The following is a 10,650-nucleotide window of genomic DNA, read 5'->3' as shown; positions in this document are numbered from 1 at the left end:
GTAATACTCCTGCCTTGGCCTCTCAAGTTCTGGATCCAAAGGTGTGTAGCAGCATCATGTCTTGCTATCTCTTGTAGTGTGTATACATAGGCCTGTTTTAACTTAGAGCTGTGGAACTTTGTTCAGTCTTTTAAAAGGTTGCACAATACTAATTAAACACACATAATCAATGCCACAATGAGAAAAGTAACTAAAACACATAAAGAAAACAATTTCTTAATCTTTTTCAGGGAAGTGGGGTGTGTTTTCTAGCTCCAAGCCTACTACTCTACCTACATGTTTTATAGGTCTGGGGACAGAGCAGTGAGGAAAGGAACATGAATAGCTTTCATTTTCATTTACTGCCTCTGCTTTTAGGTGCTTTAGGAAATTTTGGGTTGGTCTAATTCTGTAATTTATACAGCACTGTTGAAACTAGTTGTATAAGCACCATATGAACATTGTTATCAGAAAGGACTTTTTTTTTTAAGTTCCAAGCACTTAAAGAATCTTGCAAGTGTTCTAGATAACTATCTGGATGAATAGCCCACTTTTGCTTCCATGATCTGGGTACGCCATGCTCGCTTTTCTTGTTTTCTCACACCATGGAATCCAGCAGTCCCACTGGGATGGCTCAGTCCAGGTGTTATTCTTTTAGTTGCAGTGGTCCATCTTCTTCTTCAACATGGGAAGTGTGGGGAAGCTAGATTTAATCTTCATTTACAAATGGTAACAGTGATGCAGCAGGTGCTCTGAATGAAAACCAACAGCACTGGACAATAAACTGGGTGGCGGGCCTCTGCTGCAGAGGCTGTGGTTCTTCAGGGAGGACTTAGAAATGTATCTCAAGATGAGAGGCTGGATGGAAAAGAAAGGATGGAGATGAAAGCAAAAGAAAAAATTCTCTGAATTACAGAGTTAAACAAAACTTACATAATTACCATTTTATGACATGTTGTACCCTATAATTTATTGACGAATATAACTTAAGATATTCTTAATACTAAGAAAGTCCAGAATTGCTTTCCAAGCTACCCGGGGATGGATCCATTCGGCATTGTTCTTGATTCCCATCATAACTTAAAGGGAAACTTACACAATATCCGGAGTTCTTGATGTCCTGCAGATGAAGAAGGAGGATGTCCTCAAATTCCTTGCTGCACGAACCCACTTAGGTGTCACCACCTTGACTTGCAGATGGAGCAGTACATCTACAAAAGGAAAAATGATGGTATCTACATCATAAACCTGAAGAGGACCTGGGAGAAGCTGCTGCTCGCAGCCTGAGTTATTGTTGCATTGAGAACCCTGCTGACGTCAGCAGCATCATCTCCAGGAACACTGGCCAGCGAGCTGTGCTGAAAAGTTTGTTGCTGCCACAGGAGCCACTCCAATTGCTGGCAGCTTCACACCTAGGGCCTTCACTAACCAGATTCAAGCAGCCTTCAGGGAGCCACGGCTTCTAGTGGTGACCGATTCCAGGGCTGACCACCAGCCACTCACAGAGGCCTCTTATGTCAATCTGCCCACCATTGTTCTGTGTAACACAGATTCTCCCCTGCACTATGTGGACAGTGCCATCTCATGCAACAACAAGGGAGCTCACTCAGTGGGTCTGATGTGGTGGATGCTGGCCAGGGAAGTACTCTGCATGCGAGGTACTATCTCCCGTGAGCACCCATGGGAGGTCATGCCTGATCTTTACTTCTACAGAGACCCAGAGGGGATTGAGAAGGAGGAGCAGGCTGCTGCTGAGAGGCTGTGACCAAGGAGGAATTCCAGGGTAAATGGACTCCACCAGCTAGCTCCTCAGTTCACTGCTGCTCAGCCTGAGGTGGCTGACTGATCTGAGGCTGTGCAGGTACCCTCTGTGCCCATCCAGCAGTTCCCCACAGAAGAGAGGAGTGCACAGCCAGCCACTGAGAATTGGTCAGCAGTTCCCACAGCACAGGCCACTGAGTGGGTTGGAGCCACCACTGAGTGGTCCTGAGCTGCTGTGCAGACACCTGAGCAAAAGGGGAAAAGGTAGAAGTTTAAAGTTAAAGTTCCTGAAAGCTTAAAAAAAAAAAGTCCAGAATCCTCTTTTTGTAAGAGACATACTTTTGGTTATGTTAGTATGTGTAGTGGTAAATTAGTTAAGGTGGTCTATGCTCCCAGTTGATTGTGCTTCCAGCCACCTGCCAGAGCCCTCTGGATTTGTGAATGGAAGACACACACACACACATACACACACACACACACACACACACACACACACACACACACACACACACTAGTTGATTTTGATATGTCTTAGCTAACTCAATGGCTGGACACTTCTAATCCTCCCTGAGGCTAGCATGTTTAATCTTTGTTGCCCTTCTAGGAAGCTCCCCCCATAGAGCTACTTTCCCCTTCTACCTACATTTTGCTAGGTTTTCTTCTGTAGCTCCTAAATGTGATCCCTCTGCCTCCGAGTCATGGCAAATCTGCCTCCTCTCTCCACTATCTTCCCAAGCCCTGGGAATCCTAAAAGTCCTGCCTCTGTCTGCCCTGCCCAGCCATCCCTGCTGGCATCTTTATTTACCAACTGGAATCAACTGAGGGAAGGGTCTCTCCAGTGTGTTATGTGCAGACACTAGTGTAAGCAGTTTGGAGTTCCAAAATTAACATTAAAACACAAGCAGCATTAGGCTAAACTCACTTCAAGTATATGTTTGTCTATGCTTTAGAGCATCTGGGAATAAATTTCTTAAATTTTTGAAACTGACAAAGAGAATGAAATATTATCCCAATGTACAGGTCTAAGGCTTAATTTATGTGGCCCTATGGTCAGTAGACCTTGATTGTAGAAAGGCTGGGTATAATTGCTGTCATCATTAACTCTCAAATTAGAAGGCCTACCTTGAAAAACACAGGGTCTTTGCCAGCATGCACCTGCTTGTCTACAACTGCCACAAGAACAGAAAGCTGTACCTAGCCATGAAAAGATCTCTGGGGCCAAGGCACCTGGTGCTGTTTTGATATAAAACTACCAGTTCTTCCAGGTGGTTGCTGGGTGTGCAGAAGACACAGTGTCCTTTCTTCTATAGATTATGCATGCCCTAGATAGTATTTGAAACAAGCAGGTTATTTAGGGCCTACTTACATGCTTATTTTCAGTTCTTGGCTCTTCATGGTAATTACGTGATTATTTCTTAAGAAGTTCAAATTTGTTTCCTTCTTCCAGGCACTTGTCTCCATAGTTGTGACTTGGTTCCTTTCTATTTTAGCTAGAATGTGAATATTTCAATAATTTCAAAAGAGTTCATGTGAGCCCAGATCCCAGTGAAATCCCAAAAAAAAAAATCTGTTCATAAAAATATGTTCATAAAAATCTGAAATTCTTCAAAAAATTCTCCAAATCCCTGTATACAGAGGAAAACAATCCATATTTTTATGGGGAAGAACTTGCAGGCATGTCTGTCTATGTTTACTGCTAAGTCTTTTATAAACTAATGGAGTTTTAGAAGAAAAGGGCTAAGTTAGGCTTAAATTGTATCAAATCAAAACATTATGAGTATAAGAAATATAATTTTAGAGTCAAATATCTCCTATGAAAAGAAGTCTTCCTGGTCCTTTGAAAGGAAAAATCATGAAGGGAGTGAGACAGTCAAAGACCTGGGAAAGTTATACTGAGGGAAGGAAGGCCATGCTAGCACTTTTGTGTATTGCATGAGGAATAGGAAGCTGTTTTCCTGGCAAGACAGTGACATTATTGCATGAAGGTTTGCTTCTTTCTGTTTGTGTAACTCTTTCCAGACATCTTTTCTACTAAACTAGTTAGCTTATTACATTTCAACTAAGGAATGGCCTCCTGTGGGCCTTTCCTTTAATGCTGGGTCTTTTCCCTTTCACAAGCTCTTTAACTTCTCTTAGACCCAGGCATGTTGCCATTGTCTAGGACATAACCTGGAGCAATTGTGAGCTCTGAGAGCAAGTTGCTCTTCTCAGGTTTGAGTGGTCAATCATCCCTCATTGGAGGCATCAGATCGTGCAGGCAAATCTAGCATTTCTAGGAAGCTGGTTCTACTAACTTGATCTCAGGACTGGCAATAGTACGTTGACACTTAGAAGGAAGAATAAAGTAAATTAAAATTTTGAGTATCTGAATGGGATATAATTTAAAATAATTGAGAACTATTGAGAAAAACAAATTTCTCAATTGATGGACACAGTGCTAGGGATCATGTCTCCATAACCTACTGGTTCAGCAAAGTTCTAGAAAGTAACATGACTTCCATGAAGCCCAGTGTAGCTAGAAACGGAGTTATATCTTCAATTCTGCACAGTCTTCTTAGGTTTGAAGCAAAGACATTTCTTTAATTGTGCCCAGTTATTCTAGGAATACAAATGGAACTTTGGCATCATATATGTGATTAAATTCAAGTCCTTGGTGATACCTGTTATAAATATTTGGCCTAATGTCAACTGGGGCTATACAGCTGTTTTAGAATTTATTCTGATGGAATTGAACCATTGACATAAACAGCACAACTGGAAAAGGAACACCCAGAGTGATTCTGGAAGGTGATTCATAGGTACAAATAAATTTGAATTTAGGTTTAATTATTTCATAAAATTATCTTCCTTGTTGAGGTCTTAATAAATACAACTGGTTCTCTGTGTCAATTAGTGATCTAAATTGAAAATTAATGTAGAGATTTGGGCAATGTGATGGTCTGAATGAGAATGAGCTCCCAGGCTCATTTATTTGAATGTTTGCTAATCAGGGAGTGGCGCTACTTGGGAGAGATTAGGAGGTGTCACCTTGTTGGAGGAAGTGTGTCATTTGGATGTGTGCTTTGAATTTTAAAAAGCCACATCAGCTTCAATGTCTTTCTCCCTTCTTGGTGATTGTGTATCTAGATGTAGAACTATCACCATGTCTGGCCATGGTTCACACTATGACAATAATGGACTAAATCTCTAAAACTATAAGCAAACCCCACTTCAATGCTTTCTTTTATAAGAGTTGCCATGGTCATGGTCTCTTAACAGCAATAGATCGTCGACTAAGACAGCCATGGACCATTTTGTGTTTCCTCCATTGACTAAGACAGCCATGGACCATTTGTGTTTCCTCTATCTCATGCCTCCCTAACATTCAAAGCCCACAATCAGATTTTACAATGAATCTTTTCAAAATGTAAGTAAATGACCCTAGAGAAAGAGATAAATCATAGCATGGAAAGTTTTCAGAAAAAAAATACACCTCGTTTTTAAATATATAAACATAAACAAAGACCTAAATGAGGTAAAGAACTTAAACATAAGATGCAGCACAGACCTGGACACTCTTTCCTAGCACTACTGTATCAAGGACACTTTTTCATACATATTCTCTTATCATTTGGGTCAATAGAAACTGAAGCTTTTGTTTCAGATCTAAAATTAAGCTTTATTCTGTATTGAATGATTTTTAAAACTTCTTATTCTGTTCCTGTTTCCATGTTAGTAGAGGGGTTTTTTTTCTTTTTTCTTTTTTCTTTCTTTTTTTCTTTTTGTTTTGTTTTGTTTTGTTGAACTATCATTATTCCTGGAAGCACTGTCAATTGCATACACTGAGAACAATTATTTAGGAGATAATCTTGATGCTTACTGTATCTATCCTTGCCAGAAAACTTTTGAATTTATTAAATCAGTGAGATTCTACTTTCTTAAAATATAACTTAAAACATTGCTTAAAGCTATGTACTTTGTGACCTGTAATTGGACTTTGGTGAGATCATGTTACACTTGGAATGGGGAAAACTTGTAAAAACTTCCCAGAGAAAGAGAAATATGGGAAGAGAAGGGGTGGTCAAGAAATGTGTAACTGTTTTTTTACAAAGACTCTGGCAATTTGAACTAACAGGCATGCATCCATGCCACTTGTTTCAGTGAAGTTCCATTGCTGTGAAGAGACAGCACGGCCATGGCAACTTTTATAAAGAAAAACATTTAATTGTGGCTGGCTTACAGTTTCAGGGGTTTAGTCCATTATCATCATGCTGGGAAGCATGGCAGCATACAGGTAGACCTGATGCTGGAGAAGAAGTTTAGAGTTCTATATCTGGATCAACAGGCAACAGAAAAAGAGAGTGATACTGGGCCTGGCTTAGGCTTTTGAAAACTCTAAGGCCATCCCCAGTGACACATTTCCTCCATCAAGTCCACACCTTCTATTTCCTGTCAAGTAATACCACTCACAAATGACTAAGCATTCCAATATGGCATAAGGGGCCTAAGGGTCCCATTCATATTCAAACCACCACACCACAACTGCTAGAAGTGACACCACAAAGAAACAAGGGAGTGAGCCCAGGAGCTGAGATATTACACATGCTATTTATCCTGTGTGATGATCATAAAGCACGTTCTAAGAAGTTAGTGTTGGAAGGTTCTGGGTAGTCACAAAGTGGAAAACAAACAAGAACAGGAACTAGGACAATTATGAGAAGCGATCACCAAACCAAGTTTAGATAAAGCAATTGCTCTGGGTCTCACTGTCCTTGGCAGGGCTCAGATGGTCATGTGTTTTGTGGATGAAGTGTTTTTGCTTCCCCTTACATCTCTGGAATGGGGAGATGTATTTGTTTTATTCCTCATCACTTCATTAAAATTAGCATGTGGGTTTTCATGTGTTTATTTGAATCTCTCTGAACATTATTATTATTATTATTATTATTATTATTATTATTATTGTTTTACCCTTTGGGAACAATGATCTTTCTTTGTTTCTTTGTCTGTTTTGGCCTGACCTTTGACCTTCTGGCCATTGGCATACTAGCACATTCTCAACACATTCCTGAACTCTAATATAACGTGGGTGTAAAATAACAATAGATTTTACAAGTCACATAAAGTGATTTTTGTCAAATATCACTTGTGATGCTGCCCACTCCAAGTGATTCTAATTGCAGATTGCTGTTTGGCGATGCCCTCCTGGTAAGGATAGCCCATTTTTGTACCAGGAAAATATTTCAAGTGGCTCTGTTTTCCTACCCCCATCCTTTATTTTGTTGTTGTTGTTTTGAGAGTTTTAGTAACTTAGAAAAATAAATTGGGGTTAAAGAAAAACCAAAGAGGTAGAAATATTTATGTTTGGTACTTCTCTCAAACAATCTAACGAATGAGGAGACAGTGTGCTTGGAGGTCTGCCTGTGACAGCTGCACTGGCCCAGGACCTGGGGATGAGTCGTTTTCAATGCCTGAGAGATCTGACTTTACCTTCATGCTATATGTGACTACGGCACTTTGTGCCATAGAAATTTATTAGTTAGAAAATGTAGGTTTTTGTATAAAATTCTAACAGTGGTTTAGATGTCTCTAACATAGGTAGAAAAATTAAAAAAGATTCATGAAGCTGTAAAAAACTAACCACAAAGAAATGTGGCCTTACTTCCTTGATTCCACACATCCTTTTCCAATTCCAAGGACTTTGTCCTTCCCACCTCAAGACATGTGTACAAATTACACAGTAGAGAAGTTCTGACCTTAGCCTACCAGATTGCTTGCACACAATGTTAGTCCTACAGAGACTCGTGTCCTCTCATAGTGAGCTACTGCTCCAGTGGTTCATGGAACAGAGCCACATAACTTCTTTATGCAAACATCTGGCAACATGTACATCACTACTAGGCTGAAGTAGTATTCATCATTCTGAGCAGAATAAATAAAGTGTAGTTAGTTCCACAGTTATGTGAACTAACAGTAAGGTAATAAAATGAGTCTAAATAATAATCCATCTATCTTAATATAGTGTCTCAGAAGGTAATATTCATGGCTGTTTTCCACATTCTTCTATAAAATTAATTGTTATTCTTTAATAAACTATTACTCTGTTGCTTGGGGGGGCGGGGAAAGTATGCTGTCAGAAAAAGAAGCCCAGAAACATGCAAGTGTCAGGTTTGACTCTGCTCTGAAGTCTTTTTTACACACTCTGCACCCTCCTGTGCTGTCCTGCCTTAGCTCTGAGGACAAGATGGAAGACAGAAAGAACCTGGGAGCTACTCTGAAAAGCTACCTAGTTGAAGACAGAGTTATGCATATGGGATGGTATGTCCCTACACTGAAGTCAAATCAAGGTGGCCACTTATGTTCTATTATTGCTTTCCTCTTCCTGGCTATGTCTGACTGTTCCATGACTCCCGATCCTACTACAGGGTGCTCCCTTCTCCCTTAGGCTGCAGACTTACACAGGATTTTCAACAGCTTGGCTTTGATGTTGGGACAACCTAGTACCTCTCTACTACCTGTTTCCAAGTGTCGAGAGCTTTGGTGATCACAGTCTTTAGTTTTTCTGAAGCACCATGAAACTTTAAGACCTGCTCAAATATTCCCAATAGGACTTGGGAGAAGGTCTGGGAGGACCTGAAAGGTTTAGAAGAGTCTGGCATGCCAGATAGTAGCCAGTCTGTCATTCTCCCTCCCGAACCAAGAAGTTTGGCTATAAAAAGAATTAATGGCCAAAGTAGAAAACCATGTATATTGTGGCTTTACTCCTCTATACATGGGGGCAGAAGCCTGCCAAGGCATTCTTAGTCTTTTCTCCCATTCTGGAATAGTTGGATCATACTTGTACCAATGAAGCAGAGTGATTATGGAGCATAATCTTTCTTGTAAGGCCTAACCCTTCTGCTCTGGTGTCCCTTGCCCCTGTCATGTGTGTGCTGTGCGTGGGTACCATCCTCAGACTTATGATCACATCCTGTACCAGCCATAGCGTGACACTAATTATAAGCATCTACTTCTTTCCTTTGACAGCTACTTTCTGAACAGGAGACCTATTTTATTTATTCCAATGAGATAGGGAAGTCATTCAGTGAATGTCAGTTGGGCACGTTAGTTACTCAATCACTCTATTTCTCCATGTGACCATATAAAAAAAAAAGAAAATGCTAGAAAAAATTCTGCCTATTTCATTGATTTTTCAAGGCAAAAATCAGTGGTATTTTATCCAACAGGCCAAAGTAAATATTTAGGGTTTGTAGACATACCACTTTCACCATAGCTATTCAAACTCATGGTTCCAGTGAAAAAGCAGCCATGGACACATGAAAGGTAATAGGCATCGCTGTGTTCCAGAAAACCCCAATTTACAAGAAAAAATGGCTGTACTAGGAACTGAGGGCAAGGTCTGCCTTTTTCTTTCTGGGTGATCAGCATAGATCTTGGTGCTCCAAAATCAGTACTGAAGAGACATTTTCAATTGATGTTTTTCTTTTCCAGTGCTTTCAAGCTTTTGGACATCTAGGAGGAGGCTCAGCACATCCTTCCTTAACTCATTCACATATTTCACATATTCTCGCATGATATCAGTCTGTCATAATGTCAAGACCCTTTTCAAATGAACATTATAGAAATTTAGTCCATTCTCATAGCTGGTTGCCTCCCAAGAAGTGGGAGCTTAGCATTTTACTCTTGTCTCCTTTGCTGTCTAGATGTTTTTGGAACAATGTTCCAACTGTAGCTTGCTCATTTGGCAATACTTTCATTTCATCTAGATTTAGGTTCACTTTGTCTTGGTGATTCTGTTCACAGAGGTTTTGTGACTTTGCTTTTAAGGATGCCTTTGTGATTTCTTGGGCATGCTAGCCTAGAGTTTGTGCTAAAGCTGCTCGGGGATCTTTTTCTCTTCCCATCCCTACTGGGCTAAAGGCTCAGTTGGAGTCTCTGTAAAGAAGCTGGACACTAACTATGCTGGATTATTTGTTCTCTGTCATCCGAAAACGTTTACCATACATAGTTGTTCCTATGTGCATTTTAAAGTTTGAAAAATATAAAATTCTAGGATAATATTTCTTTAACAGAGATTACTGATAGTACCAAACACTACTATATATGCTGTATCTATCCTATGTCTATGTATCTTTTAAAGTTCAAAGTGTAAGTCACACACAGAGAATTTCACAAAATTTTGTAATTTAGAGATAAAGTACTAATAAAGCTCCAGTGGGTGTGAACCAGGGAGAACAAAGAAAGTAAGTGAGCAGACTAAAGTTGCACGCAGTAGCCAACTTTATTCAGAGCATCAAACAATTTATATTGTGAGGATTAGGAAGAGTCACCTGAGTCCCGTGTACAACCACAAGGACAAGCCACACATGGCAAAACCATGTTTTTCCATAGAGGCATATGAATAACAGCAGCTGGAGTAGATTATTTCCTATGCACTACACTGGAGAACGTTCAAGAACAATTCTGTGTTTTGCAGAAACTGAGGTCGCGGGACTGTTGTTATCTTGGAGTTTTCTCACAAGTACTCAGAATTCTCGCAGGACTCCATTCTTAAATTTATGCTCTGACAAAGCATGATGGCTTCTTTGAAGTGCTTTGTACCCAGGGAAACAGTCTAAAGATATCTGACATCCCCAGCTCAAGTACCCAGCACTACTTATTGAAAAACAAAAAACAAACCCTAGCATGTGTCCCTAGTATGTCCATCAAAAACCACTTGTTTATAGATGGATAGATTTTTTACTCACTGCTATGTTCCCTGTTACAGCTATATGTGCATTTCTATGCAATAGTATGCTATTTAACTTTTGTGGCTTTTTAAAGTTTGGTATCATAGTCCACCTGCTCCAGTCCTTTTTTTTTTTTTTTTTTTTTTTTTTTTTTTTAAAAAAGGGTTTTTTTTTTAAAGAGAAAGCTATGGTATAGAACTAC

At 39.8% G+C, this 10,650-nt stretch overlaps 1 protein-coding gene and 1 pseudogene across 1 annotated transcript in view; one reads left to right on the top strand and one right to left on the bottom strand.

The window, feature by feature from the left end:
• The first annotated feature begins 1,081 nt into the window (after positions 1 to 1,081).
• LOC110311517 lies at positions 1,082 to 1,969 on the top strand (annotated as a pseudogene).
• Positions 1,128 to 10,650, bottom strand: part of Efcab1 (EF-hand calcium binding domain 1) — a 53,115-nt gene continuing 43,592 nt past the window's right edge. Inside the window, exons 7-8 of the transcript XR_002379966.2 lie at positions 3,107 to 3,230; positions 1,128 to 1,190 (exon numbers count right to left, since the gene is read on the bottom strand). The gene's annotated coding sequence lies outside the window, so the exon portion shown is untranslated. The remainder of the gene's footprint in view (positions 1,191 to 3,106; positions 3,231 to 10,650) is intronic.

The sequence above is a fragment of the Mus caroli genome, chromosome 16, assembly GCF_900094665.2.
Source record: "Mus caroli chromosome 16, CAROLI_EIJ_v1.1, whole genome shotgun sequence".
In the NCBI taxonomy this organism is placed as follows: domain Eukaryota; kingdom Metazoa; phylum Chordata; class Mammalia; order Rodentia; family Muridae; genus Mus; species Mus caroli.
This window is presented reverse-complemented; position numbering and strand designations above follow the sequence as displayed.